Genomic DNA, 14,332 nt, shown 5'->3' with positions numbered 1-14,332 from the left:
AAAAAAAAAAAAAGACTGAAGAAACCAAGGACAAAATATCCTGGCACACGGTACGTGGCTTGTAGGACAAGTTTATCCAGTGCTCTCCCAACAAAGGATACCTTAAGGACTGGAAAAGGGGAGAGAGGACAGTAGGGAGGAAGGAGAATCTCAGGGACCCAGGGGTAGCCAGGGAGGACCAGTGAGAACCCAGGCTTGTGTGCATGGACTCCCGCCCCTTAGAAACGTGCAGTCTGTGCTCTATGTTCTTTTTTTTTTTTTTTAATTTTTTTAACGTTTATTTATTTTTGAGACAGAGAGAGACAGAGCATGAACAGGAGAGGAGCAGAGAGAGAGGGAGACACAGAATCTGAAACAGGCTCCAGGCTCTGAGCTGTCAGCACAGAGCCTGACGCGGGGCTCGAACTCACGGACTGTGAGATCATGACCTGAGCCGAAGTCGGACGCTTAACCAACGAGCCACCCAGGTGCCCCTGTGCTCTATGTTCTTTCACTTCTGTTAATCTGCCCCTCCTTTCTAAATAGCTGGCCTGAGAGTTTTCTAGATGAGTGGTACGGAGACTTTAGAGCTGGAGTCCCTCCTCAACTTTTCTCCTTCAAGGGCCGTTTGGAAACCTGATGAACATCAAAGACCCTACCACCACCAAATACAAAGACTTCACACTCAGTTTTCTAGAAGACATAGACTTCTCCCCTCCCCCCCCCCCCCAAGGTTTTTTAAAACCCTGCTTGAAAGAACTCGTTACATGGTTCTGAGTGACAGGTTAAAAACTTTTTGATGTACACCCTTTGGAGGGTGGGTGCGTGGACTTTTAGAAGTCTGGGCAGAACAAAAGAGAGCAAGATGAAGTCCTGCCCCAAGAAAACAGTCTTAGTGCCTCCCAAAGTTCCATGGTTTGTTTTTTTTTTTTTCCTAACTCTTGGAGCAAAGACCTTAATGGGAAAATAGGTGGTTCCTTTCTAGACTCTCTACAAACAACCAAAAAATTGAAAAGCAAACATTCCAAAACATACTTAAGTGCTTGCTTACGTTAAAAAAGAAAGAAAAACTGGCACACTGACTTACAAGCTATTAATCAGGAAGAAAACAATCTAATTAATCATTTGTAATTAAGAATTTATCGTGTTTAATGCCATGCGAATGCATGCTTTAAGATTCTTCAAAGACCTCCCTAAAAAAGAATGACAAAGTGGGTGAGGACCTTCAAGAGACTCTCATTTAAGAGATTCACAGAAGACTGACTTTCACTGCAAAAGAGTCTGGACCTGCCCCACGACACTCAGCGTCATCTGCTGAATGCTCAAAGGATCACTGGGTAATCAGCCCATATTAACTTAGTGTGGGGATAATCCATTTGATAGGTCCTATCTCAAGCCCCAAAGAATTTGGCTTGAAATCATCGAGCCGGTTGGACGAGGGGTTCTGAAGCTAGTTTCGGGGCTTCCTGCTCGTCTGGCAAGGCCACTCCCTCCCTAAGCAAGAGCATCACGGTAGGTTTTTTGTAATCAGTCAGAGAAACTGATGTGTACCCTACAACAACGGGCAGAAATACAGACACGGATGAACCAGGTAACTACCCTCCTTTAACGTAGCAAAAACCTTTCCTTTCCCCTTTAAATACCAATTTGGGCACCTGTGTGAACTCTTAAATTAGGAAAATGCAGCCAAAAAAAAAAAAATCACACTTTTTTCCTTAGCTTGCTATAGAGTACCCACCTCACTCACCACTTACTAACCACCACTGTGCAGTGTTGGGTGACAGGCCACAGTACCCAATTGTAGCACTGTACAAGGGAGCCCAGAAGGAGCAGCATGCTATTTCTGGGAGAGGAAATTGCAGTTAATGGGTCAACTCTGACAGATAACACAAAATGGCTAAAATTCTTAGGCCACAGTACAGCTAAGACTTGTAATTTCTGGCAGACTTCTTCTAAGCTGTGGGTTATAGAAATATACATTTATTAAACATGTTTAAAAATAGTGTTTTTGCGATTAGCACTCTGGCATTATAAGTTCACACGGTTTGAAGGACCTCTTGACCATCTGCTCCAGAAAATTCCGGGCCCTGCACTTGCTACATTTGCTGCCAAAGCAACTCTATCACCGAATTCAGAAACTCAAGGTATGTTTTCTCCTTCCATAAGATTTTCATGCCACAAATCAGACCTCATGAAATAAAATTTGCTTCAGGCTGTTAAGCCTCTGCCAACACCCCTCTTGATCACAAAAGCTAGGCTGACCAAATGAGGTTGGTCTCTGGCTCAGAATATGATCAATAGTCATTTCTGTTGGGAGGTTTAGCCTTAAAAAAAAAAGTTAATGCTCTTGTTTTACTATTAACCTACCCCATCAGGATCGAATACCACTCATCACATCCCCATAGACATTATCCTACCCTGGGAAATTAAAACAAAAGCAACTCCTTTCCCATGGGTCTTCTCTGACTTATTTTCCATTTCGATCTTGCCTCTGAACTTAGCCAGGGCAAGCAGCTCGACTTTCCCCGAGGACAACTCCCTTCAGACTTCTAGTACAGGTACTGCAGTGTCTGCTCTGAACTCTTAGTGGGGGGAGGGGGGAGGCAGACGGAGACCAAGAAGGAGCCACATTAAATCAGTCATTGCTATGGGGTGATACTCAAGAGGTCATTTCCATCAGGCATCTGGATTTGAAGACACCAAGTTGGCTCCTGTTCAGCTTCCATGATAGCAGTTCCATCATTTTTATCAAAGGAAACAACAGTATAAGGTAGGAGATGCTCCAAGAGCAGGGGCTGTGGATCCAGCCAAGCCTAAACCCAAGCTCTGTGCTTATTTCTGGGCTGCGGTCGTAGGCTCCTTTGCCCTCCGCACACGGCTTTACCCTGTCTACAATGTCAACTGGCTGTTCCTTATTTGTCATCATTAGGTCCAAACAGCACCCTGCCCCCACAACACACACACACACTTCCCTCTACCTGCTCTCAGAGGTAAAATATCAGCAAGGTAGTGCTAAACTTACCACGTGGTCCACTTCTAATAAGTCGCCTAAAAACGTCTACATGATCTACGACATGTGCCAGCGGCCTCTTAAGATCTGTCTATGGAACACAATCATTGCCACCTCAGTCTGGCGGGCTGTCTGTCCTACAATTACATACCTGCCCCTGCTCTTTCCATCACAACAGGAATGCTCACCATGAGCTTTCCGTGGTCAGGGCACACAGAGGGAATCTCTCCTATGATTTTCCGTGGGGCCAGGGGTGCCCATGCCACTTTGCTCTATTCCAACCTACCAGCAGATCATATTTACCTGTTAAGGTTTCCAGTGCCTGGAGGCATTGGCTGCTCAGCCTCAGGCAGGAGTTTACAGATACATGACCCCTTCCCTCCACACTGTTCTCAAGCAGCTTTGGTGCTAATTTCCATTTGAGACTTTCTGGGCACCACTTTGGTGGCCACACTGCTGCTGAGTCACACAGGTCTCTGTGTTGTCAGCTTCTGTAGATTTCCTGTACACTTTTCTCTTTTTCTTTTTATACTTTTCTCTTCTATCCCCTTAATATTCGGCTTAAAGCCTTTCCAACCAGACTTGCAAGTCTCCCAGAAAAGACATCACTCTGGTCTTCAATAAATACCTCCTCTCTGGTTATTAGACAACCTGGTCTAGGGACCCAGTCCCTTCTTCCAAAGCAAAGCAAAGGGAAAAAAAGTTACCAAGGAAACCAGCTAATGACATCCCACATCATTTTTCTCTTTCAGAATCACAATCACAAAAGTTGCAGAAGAAATTTAACCTCCATCTCTGCCTCAAGTCCATTTCCTTTCTAGAACTTCAAAGTTCCAGTGCAGATCCAGATGTCTCTTATGACTCCCTCCCATGTGACAGGTGATCTGAGGAGGGAGGCTCTTCCCCTCACCTGGAAACTGGCCTCAAGGAGAGGGCAAGTCACCCACTTGCAGGGCCAGGTCTAAGTACAGCTGCCTCCCCAACAGGCATTCTCCCCAAATCAGGAAGCTTCTTCCCCTCCCACTGCTGCCTAGAGCCCTCTTCAGGGCTCATCTGGCATTATTTTTGAGTAATACCAGGGGCTATTAAACACCTGCTGAACACCTCCAAGGGCAGAGTGCTCTGGTTTGTCGATGGGAGTGAGGACAGGGGAGGGGGGTGTGAGAGGGAGGAGATACAAATACGAACAGGGCACAATCCCTATCTTCTAGAAGGAAAGTAAGACTACTCTATCCCTGACTGTGGACCACATGTGGAAGACTCTAACCTTGAGGCCTCAATTTGGAGACCCATGCTACTGATGACGTACTTCGGCAAAGAGAGCCACTTCCTGAAGCTGGAACAGGAAGCCATTCCAGAAGAGAGGGCCACCCTTACAACCTGGCCCATGCGAAGGTTTCGGAAGGTAGGACAACCCCCAGCCTGGGGACTTGTGTTTGCTGCCAGGAGGATGTGGAGGCGCAGAGGAGACGGGCTGAGGGCCCGGGCTGTCTTGGTCACCTCTTTCTTCCCAGCACATAGTAGATGCTCAATGAGCATGTTTCAAAAATGGTTGACAGTTTTCAAGAATAGATTTAAGAGCAAATCAGGAGAACAGCTTTTCTGAAAAACAGGTGCCAAGGGAAGTGTAATAGCAGTGAGTTGCAGAGTATGTACAGCCAATGTTTTCTGCCAGGAGTAATTTACATTTGTCTTCACTGCAAATGCAAGCCGGCCCTTACCTAGTCCTTTACCAAGTGATATGATTTTTCTCTTTAAACCTCTCCTGAATGGTCTCTCTCTCTCCCATTTCACTGCCACTGCTCTGGTCCAAATGACCACCTTTTTGCTTGGAAGACAGCAGCATCCCCCTCATGGCTCTCCCCATGGCGACTTCCATCTATTTGCCCCACTGTCATGGGAGTGATTTTTAAAAATGCCCTAATGTGGGGGCACGTGGCTGGCTCAGTCAGTAGAGCATGTGACTCTTGATCTCAGGGTCTTGAGTTCAAACCCCCCATTGGGGATAGAGCTTACTGAAAAAAAATATTAAATTAAAAAAAATTCCTAATATGAGCATGTCACATTCTTGCCCAACACCCCAAGAGAGCCTCTTGTTGCTCGTGGGTTAAGATCCATATTCTGAAAAGTGCTGTGTGATCTAGTCCCTCCTGCCTTCTGCTTCAGCTGGGCCACATGGCTCTCTCCTCCTAGTTTACGTTCCAGGCACCTTTCTGTTCCCAGGAGGAAGGGACGGAGGCCTGCTCGGAACCACCTGCTCCCTCTTCAGGAAACAGCTCCGCCCGCTCACCTCACTCCCTTTTGTTCTCGTCCTTTGTAGCCCTTCTCACCATTTCGCATGACATATTTCTTAGTAGACATCTGCTTTTCTCCTTCTCCCAGGAGGGCAAGGACCTTGTCAATTTTGCTCACCCCCATATACCCAGTACCTGGCATATCTGACCCATTGTGCAAGCTTCTTAAATGTTTGTTGGGTCATAAATGAATGAATGAATGAATGAATGAATGCAAGTACAGTAGAAAACAAGGAGCAACTTGAGAAACGCTCTTTAAAATTTGGGTTCATTGAAGGGATCGAACAGTTTTTATAGAAGAATAACTCAGAAAGGGAAATAAGGGGGAAAACAGTCCACGGGAATTCGTCCTTGGAGTATCCAGTGGGTTCAGATCCATCTTACAAAAGAAGCAAGTTCTGCGCCCTTGACCCAGACTTCAAATGCATTCTCCTGTCAAGTTGCAAGGGCGGCCCTCTAGTCTGGATGGGCCTCTTGTCCCAGCCTCAGGAGGCATCACTCTCACTGAGTATGTGATCGGGGGCACGGGGCTCCAATTTGAGACCCCAGGTTACAGTCTTCCGTGTGCAGCCGAGTCAGGGATGCCTACTTTTCACAAGCAAGTCCATGAGGGCTTGTAAGAAATGTTCATTTAGGATTCTGAATTTTAACTACCAACACCAGTCCTGTAATTAGGCAGCATGCAACATTTTTTTTTTTTTCTGGGACCATATCTACCATATAATTTTATATTCCAAAGATACATTTACACTGATAGAAAATCCACCAATAATGCTTCAAATTGAAACTATCTTGGAACAAGATTAGGAAAATGTCACTAATTATTGCAACAATGATAGATCCACGGGGCTCATTATGTTATTCTTTTGTGAATTTAAGAAACGTTTCCAGGGGCGCCTGGGTGGGTGGCTCAGTCAGTGGAGCATCCCACTTTGGCTAGGGTCGTGGTCTCACGGTTCATGGGTTCCAGCCCCGCGTCGGGCTCTGTGCTGACAGCTCAGAGCCTGGAGCCCGCTTCAGATTCTGTGTCTCCCTCTCTCTCTGCCCCTCCCCTGCTCTCAGTCTCCTCTCTGTCTCTCAAAAATAAATAAACATTAAAAAAAATTTTTTTTTAATTTAAAAAATGTTTCCAGAATAAAGAGAAAATTTTAAAGGAACGAATGCAATTATATACAAATTTGATCAGTTCTAACAAATACTCTGCAGGATAAATACAAATTTTGATATGGCTGGGTCTATACTATTTTACTAAACATCCCAAACCAGGCCAAAGAACCAAAGCCAGTGACTCCTTTTATGAAATTTCTTCCTATATGATCCTGACGTGTGGCGGCTTCCCTGAGAAAGCACCACACCAAATCTCATAGGGCATGGAGTTCAGGTAGGCACTGCACTTAGCAACTCTGAGTTGTCACATTTGATCACCAGCCTCTGGCCTCTGTCTCCTCTTATAAGGAAAAAAAAAAAAAAAAAGGCTAAAAATTGACCTCCCGTGTCCAAACACGAATGCAGACAACTGCAGGAAGGAGCAGAGGAACATTGCTTCTGGTCCCCGCTTGCTTCCAGCCGAACACAGCACCCACAGCTGATGGAGCAGAGGCCCCATGGCAAGTGCTCCCCATGCACAGGTGCTCAATGTTAGCGCATGACAGACGGACCAACACCGAGCTACCGTAGAATGCGTCCAGCAGACACACATATTAGCTATCTTAGTCTCCTCTTCAGCCCTGCGGTCACTTTACACACGGAATGATGGAAAATGCTGACCGAGAACAGTGGCTTACCCACTCCAGGTCAAGTTCTCCACTGTGTGAGAATCAGCAGACCCTCGCCCCCAGCCCTTCCCATACATGCCTGGCACTGTTCTCCAGACTTCGCAGACATCAGCTCATTCAATCCTGATGTCAGTTGGAGGCGGGAAACTGAGGCACCACGAGGCTAAGAAATCCTCAAGGCCCCTGAAGCAATGCCTGGCTCCTGAGCCCTGGCTCTTCATCTCTATGCACGGCTCTCCCTGGGTCTCCCTGTGACGCCTCCTTCCCCATCCTCGCCCCTCCTCCCCACAGCCACACTTTCCACATGCCGCTCCCTCTTGAAATGCTTTCCTGGACACTCCCCATGCTGGCTGGCTCCCTTTCTTCCTTCTCAGTGCACTGCTCTTCCCCTTCGGAGGAAGGAGCCTTCACACTTCTCACAGTGTAATATATACACACAATGCATACATCTCGACTTGTTTATTGCCTGCACTAGATAATGTGCTGTATGCCGGGCAGAGACCACATCTGTTTTGCTCCCCACTGGATCTCCAACACCAGGCACAATCATTGGCTCTGGTAGATGCTCAAATATTTATTGACTGAGTAACAGTCATTGTTCAGTCAGTCCTTTCAATGGCAAGATTTTTAAATTCTCTATTTCAAGCCCCAAATGATAAATAGAACCATCTTTAGGAACACTGCTTAAAAAGACAGCATTAGATGTAATAAAGAATTTAAAATTGAATAAGAGAACCGGCCAGCTTATGTCAGCTGTAAGAAACAACAGAGAAATGAAACTCAGAAAATGCATATTGTGATTCTGAAAGATTATTTGCAGGAGCAATCCAAGGGGTGGGTTTAAATCTCAAATCCCAAATAAGCTTACCACTGAAGAGGGTTCCTCTTGCCCTGGGCCATTCTCAGTTGTTAGGATAAGCCGGGGAGGCACTCAATTTGTTAGTTCCAATAAACTTCTTAGTAGGGCAAAGCCCTCAGAACCAGCATTTCAGGCAAACCCAAAAGAGAGAGGTTACCTGATTGTTTCAAAGCCAACCCACGTTTCCTATCCCACCAGCTTCCACACGGAAAGGCTGCTGGATTCTGCTCTCAATGGTCCCACTTATGCTCACAGTGACCCAGGTTCTGGCTTCTGTTCATCAAAGAAAAACTTTGCCTTTCAGGGACTTAAGTCGCCTACAACTCCCATAGGGGTTATTCTTTACCTTGAACAAAGTTCTCCCAGTACACAGCAGATGTCCTGAACAAGAACTCAAATTTCAACGTTTTTGTTTTTTTTGTTTTTTTTTTTTTTATTTTTATTTTTGGGACAGAGAGAGACATAGCATGAACGGGGGAGGGGCAGAGAGAGAGGGAGACACAGAACCGTAAACAGGCTCCAGGCTCCGAGCCATCAGCCCAGAGCCTGACGCGGGGCTCGAACTCACGGACGGCGAGATCGTGACCTGGCTGAAGTCGGACGCTTAACCGACTGCGCCACCCAGGCGCCCCAACAAGAACTCAAATTTAAACAGGTGTTGCAACAAGAACTCAAATTTAAACAGGTGTTGAGGGGCGCCTGGGTGGCGCAGTCGGTTAAGCGTCCGACTTCAGCCAGGTCACGATCTCGCGGTCCGTGAGTTCGAGCCCCGCGTCAGGCTCTGGGCTGATGGCTTGGAGCCTGGAGCCTGTTTACGGTTCTGTGTCTCCCTCTCTCTCTCTGCCCCTCCCCCGTTCATGCTATGTCTCTCTCTGTCCCCCCAAAAAAATTTAAAAATAAAAATATAAATAAATAAATAAATAAATAAACAGGTGTTGAGTACATGAGAAAAGAGTAGGATATTTGTGACTCAAAGCAGGGGAAATCTAGGAGCACCTGGGTGGCTCAGTGAGGCATCTGACTCTTTTTTTTTTTTTTAAACGTTTTTTATTTATTTTTGGGACAGAGAGAGACAGAGCATGAACGGGGGAGGGGCAGAGAGAGAGAGAGACACAGAATCGGAAACAGGCTCCAGGCTCCGAGCCATCAGCCCAGAGCCTGACGCGGGGCTCGAACTCACGGACCGCGAGATCGTGACCTGGCTGAAGTCGGACGCTCAACCGACTGCGCCACCCAGGCGCCCCTGAGGCATCTGACTCTTGACTTCATCTCAGGTCATGATCTCATGGTTTGTGACATCGAGCCCCAGGTAGATTCAATTCTCTCTCTCTCTCTCTCTCTCTCTCTCTCCCTCCCTCCCTCTTCCCCACTCATGCACTCTTGCACGCTCTCTCTCTCAAAATTAATAAATAAAGTTAAAAAATAAAGCAGGGGGAATCCTGCTTTTGAACTGGAAAACTCCTAGGGCACATGGCTTGGGATGATTCCCAGACAAGGCAGGGTCCATCGGAAACAACCATAGCGCTCATACAGGTAGCAACATTAGCCCTCATCCTTGCTGTGTGATCACAGACAAGTTACTTACTTCTCTGAACCTCAGTGTTCTCATCTTAAATAAGACTGATAGTGGGATCTACTACTCATAGGGCAATGTGAGATTTAAAAGTAGAGACAGTGCCTGGCACACAGCAATTCTCCATCAATGATAGTCGACTCATTTGTTATCACCTGACTATTGTTTTCTGCTTTACAAAGCACTATCACAAACACCCAAGTGAGACTTCAGGGAATCCTGAACGAAGTAAGTGTCTTTCAACCATTTAATTTCTCAGATCCTTAGTTCATAAACTGGCATAATCTACGATACTGTGTTGGAGGGGGTCGGGGGAGGAGACTGAGAAATCAAGTCCTCATTTTGGAAAAGAGACCCTTGAGGCTCAGAGTGGTGAAATGAGCCCAAGAACTCACATAATAAAACCCTAGGACTAGAGCAGGCCTTCCGACGGCCACTCTAGTGCTGTCTCTACCTCACCTACTGCTAGTCAAGGGCTTCTGTACTTTCATGACCAGCTAGCCTCCTTCTGATTAATCTCCCAGACACTTCGCCCAAAGCAATTAAACATTAGAAGTTTTGAAAGGGGGAGACACAGAATCTTATATACAACCTTGAGGTGCTTTAAACGTCACACGTGAGAGCATTCGCATCAGTGTAAGTTTCCAATCTTCTTATAACGATATTTCTTTTTAACTCGGGATTTAAAGTTGACAAAGACCTTAATGAATAGGCAGGACAAAGGGAGTTGTCTGTCCATGGCTCGTTAGCTCCTGAAGTTAACACTTCTCATGGGGACAAGAGTCAGCCAAAGGACAGAGTTCCAGGCAAACTGGAAAACGCTCCTCTGGCCCACAGATCATGGATTAGTGCCTAAACTCCAAGTGGTAAATCTTGTGAGATGTCCCCAGCTTTTCCAGAGTGACCCACCACTTAACCCTAGCCCTGTCATTCAACAGCATCCACTGATACTGGGTGCTCGTGTAATCCTCACGACTACCTATAAAGAATATGCTACTATGGTTCATCTGAGACCCCACTACTGTACGATGTACCATTATTTTATGTGCAAAAAGAGGACATCGCTGCCAACTACAACTGTGAGACCCCATACATCATGAGACACTTATCTTCAGAAATGTTAAGATGAGACAAACTGTACATATCTTAGCACGGCTGAAATGTGCATACTGTCCCCGTTTTACAGATAAAGAAACTGAAGTATAGAGAGAAAAAAAAAAATTCGCCCAAAGTCACAGAGCTGCTAAATGGAAGCACTGGGATACCCCCTGGTAAGTATGGGCAGTAAACTCAAATCTCCCAGCAGCCACGTGAATTACCCAAAACGGTACCAGGCAGAGAGGCAGGACACAGGGCGCTAATTCTTGGTCCACCGTGAGCATATTAACTGTAGCAATTCTCTGAACATCTCTGAACCTGACCTTCCATATGTCCAAAGAAGACACTGTGCTAGAACTGCGATTCCTCTTCTGGGAGAAGCCATGGAGTCCAATGGAAAAAGCAGGCTTTGGAATCAGAAAGTTCTAGACTGAAATTCTTGCTCCACCGTCTAACCCGCTTATCACTCTAGACAAGTTACTGAACTGCTCTGAGCCTCAGTTCCCTCCCTCTTCCATAAAATGAGGCTACCACAACCTATCTCCCTTAGAGCGCTGCTCAAGGACTGGAGATATGTATGTGTATATATATCTCCTACTGGAGGCAGGGAGAGGGGGAGAGGGAGAGAGGGAGAGGGACAGAGAAAAGAGAGAGAGAGAGAGGGAGGGAGAGGGAGAGACAGAGGAGAGAGAGGGAGGGAGGGCGAGAAAGGAGTACATAGCAGAGTTGGAATTAAACAAATGCTCTCTTTTCTGTATTAGCTGCCTTCTGCTTTGGGACAGGATCAAACAACAAACGTTCCCTGCAACCTCAACAATTCCCAAGGGGGACGCTCAGGAGAGCCCAAGGGTCAGACAGAAGAAAGCAGATGCTGAGGGATACTCAGGCCAAGAAAATGAAGTGGAAACATCTGGCGGCCAGGGACGATGTTTGTTTCATGAACTTCCAAAATTTTGAACCAATAAATTGCTAGAAGGAAGACGGAACAGGAGCCAACACCATGAAAAGATACCGGCCAACAGATACGAGGATGCAGATGGGTTTATACCAAACCTGACACGGAAAACCATTCTCTGAAGTTTCAGTTTGACACCAAAAGTGATCTACAGTGGGAAGACTCTCCCCTGTTGTTCTGTTTTGTTCTTACACTAAGTAATATTCGGTGTATTTCTCCCTTTCTTTCCTCAAGGACTTCAGAAGATCCTTAAAAGAGAGCTTTTTTGACTTGGCGGGAAGGCGAATCATACCACATGTAGAAACAAACTCTCCACCCGTTTTGTGGTGGTTTTTTCCACCACAACCCACAATGCCTGGCAGTTTCTGGCACACTATCGGCTCAATAAAAATTAGCTGAATGAATATTTTTCGACTCTACGCGATTTCTTTTGGATGAAGACTCCAAAACATCTTGTCCGTTGATTCGACCTGAAAAGCCTAATCTCTCCTGCTGCTTTTCCAGAAGTATTCTAAAAACATAATCTCTACTAAACAAACAATACCTTCGGTATGTGTGGTATCTCCAATCCTTTCACAGGGCCACATGCTACTTTCTTCCAACCTCCAAGCCCCGGACACTCAGCCCAAGCACACTCTTGCACTTCCCCTCCCTCCCTCCGTCCCAGCCCCTGGGTGACTTGTCAGTTGTTGCAATGACCACCATCTTGATTTGAATCAGGTTGCTAATCTCCTTCCTCTCAGGCATAGCACCCCTTCCTGGAGATAAATGCAGGCCAAGTTGAGTCCGCCCACAGCCCTCTCTGCACAGGGACTTGAGGCCTTCACGGACACTCCCGGAGAGGCCCGTGTGAAAGAAAGAAGCTGTATGGCAAAAGGCCTGCTCTCTCCCCATCACCTTGGGAGGCTTACTTGTTTTCCGTAAGTGTAGACCAACTACCAATTCTTGGAAGAACTTGAAATACCAAAACAGCTTAAGGGTGGAGTAAGAACTAATAGAAATGGCTGTCTGACTCTTTCAATACCTCCTTTGAGACAAGCTTCACTGTGTCACCTGGTTCTAAACTCACAAACCTGGCCTGCTCAAATACCCCCTATCCTGGACTTCAAGGATCATTTGCCCCTCTGATTTTCCTTATTGGTCTCCATGTAAAAGTCACTTATTGTTTTCCTTCCAGCTTACATCTGGCTCCTGAAAGGAATCCTTTAAGTCCTTCGATGAGAACCATCAAAATGTGCAGAAGGCCGACTCCTTTCAATTCCTGTGCAGAGCAGAACCACGGTGGACTTCAAACAGGAATCTGGTACCACCCCTGCCTTCAAGGAGCCCACGCTTTCCCTTCAACTCTAAAAAAGTATGTCCGCCCGGCGCAGTGTCTGTAAAAACGTAGTGACAAAAGTACTTCATAGCTTCGGAGAGCGAGCGAGGGTGGAAACAGACTTTGCCCTTACATTTGATGCCCCGTAACCATGACGACCGATGGTTTAAGTAACCATCAACCCACTGAGGGGCTACGTTTTCCAAAAACCGTTTGCAAAAGGGGAAAACTCCCCTGCACCAACTCCCGCGTCGGCCGTGCGATCTGGGCGGCGTGCGTGGTGCAACCGGAGTAGCTGTGCGTTCCTCCTCCCGGTGCCTCGGTCTCGCTGGGGTGCGAGCCAGCGGCCGGCAGCCCCAGCCTCCACCGTCACACCCGCGCTCCCGGGCAGGGCACCTGGCGTTAGGCCTCAGCCCAATGTCACTTGTTAACCTTCCGATCCCCCGGCTCTCGGCACGCCGCCGCCTCCTGTCTGAGGCACGCAAACCACCCCACCGCCACCCGCGATTTCCAAGGAGTTGGAGAAAAACAACCCGAGCGCAGCCGGCCCCTGACAGATCCGCGTAAAAGTAACTGCGGTTCTCGACTTCCAAGCATTTAGTGACGCGGGCGAGGGGGGCGGCAGGAGCCGGGGGGCCCATTCATAAAATTACGAGCTGTTTTCCTTTAGTTTGCGAGTGGACGGCCCTCCCTGGCCCGGGCCGAGCCCGGAGCCCGGAGCCCGGAGCCCGCGGACGGCAGGCTGGAGGGGATGGACCGGCCGGCGCCTCCGTTTGGGGTCAAGCCCAAACCGCCACGCCCGACCCCAAACGAACGAGGCATTCGCCCGGGGGCGTCGCGGGTGGGCGTCTCCCGTCAACGCCGCGTCGTGACAGCGGGGCGGGATCCCGGGAGGGGGCCGATCCCCTTGCCCCGCCGCACCAACGGCCGCCGGCCCCCGGCACAGCCGGGACCCTGCGGGGTCGGGCCGCCCCCCGCCCGGGCCTTCTCCGCGGGCGCTCCCTCCACCGCCCCCCGCCCGGCCCCGGTCGCGCTCACCCCGGCTCCGCTGGCTGCCTCATTGTACTGCGCCGGCGCCCGTGCTCCGCGGCCGCCGCGGCTCCGGCTCGGGCTCGGGCTCCGGCCGCTGTCCTGCCGCCCGCCCGCCCCCGGGCACCGGCCGCCCCGCCCCGCCGGCGGACCCGCCCCGCGCCCGCGGCCGCCGCCACCAACCAGAGGGCCGCAGGGGCGGAGCAGGCCGCGCGCCAGGCACGGCCAATCCAGCCCCTACCCGCGCGCCGAGGAGCGACCGCGGAAATGGGCGCGCGATTGGTCAGGTCTGTTAAAGGGACCGCCGCCCACAGGACTAGAGGGGCGGTGACACGGTTACCTGCAGAGTCCGGGTGGGAGGGGTAAGAGCTCCTCTTCTCTCCCAGCTCAGCTGCGGCGCTTTCTCCAGTTCTTTGCACTTACTAATTTCCTCTTCCTGCAG

The 14,332-nt window shown here is 48.6% G+C and overlaps 1 protein-coding gene across 5 annotated transcripts in view; it reads right to left on the bottom strand.

Moving 5' to 3' along the window:
- Window positions 1-14,028, bottom strand: part of TEX2 (testis expressed 2) — a 105,213-nt gene extending 91,185 nt beyond the window's left edge. For 3 of the 5 annotated variants that reach the window (XM_058704988.1, XM_058704993.1, XM_058704994.1), the window contains exon 1: window positions 13,900-14,028. The gene's annotated coding sequence lies outside the window, so the exon portion shown is untranslated. Of the gene's footprint in view, window positions 1-12,725; window positions 12,895-13,899 lie in introns of those variants that run through there. The other 2 variants (XM_058704989.1, XM_058704991.1) reach the window with 2 other exon arrangements.
- Between the last annotated feature and the right edge of the window lie 304 nt (window positions 14,029-14,332).

This window comes from Neofelis nebulosa, chromosome 16 (genome assembly GCF_028018385.1).
Source record: "Neofelis nebulosa isolate mNeoNeb1 chromosome 16, mNeoNeb1.pri, whole genome shotgun sequence".
Lineage (NCBI taxonomy): Eukaryota > Metazoa > Chordata > Mammalia > Carnivora > Felidae > Neofelis > Neofelis nebulosa.
The sequence above is the reverse complement of the archived record's forward strand: the minus strand, read 5'-3'. Positions and strand labels throughout refer to the sequence as shown.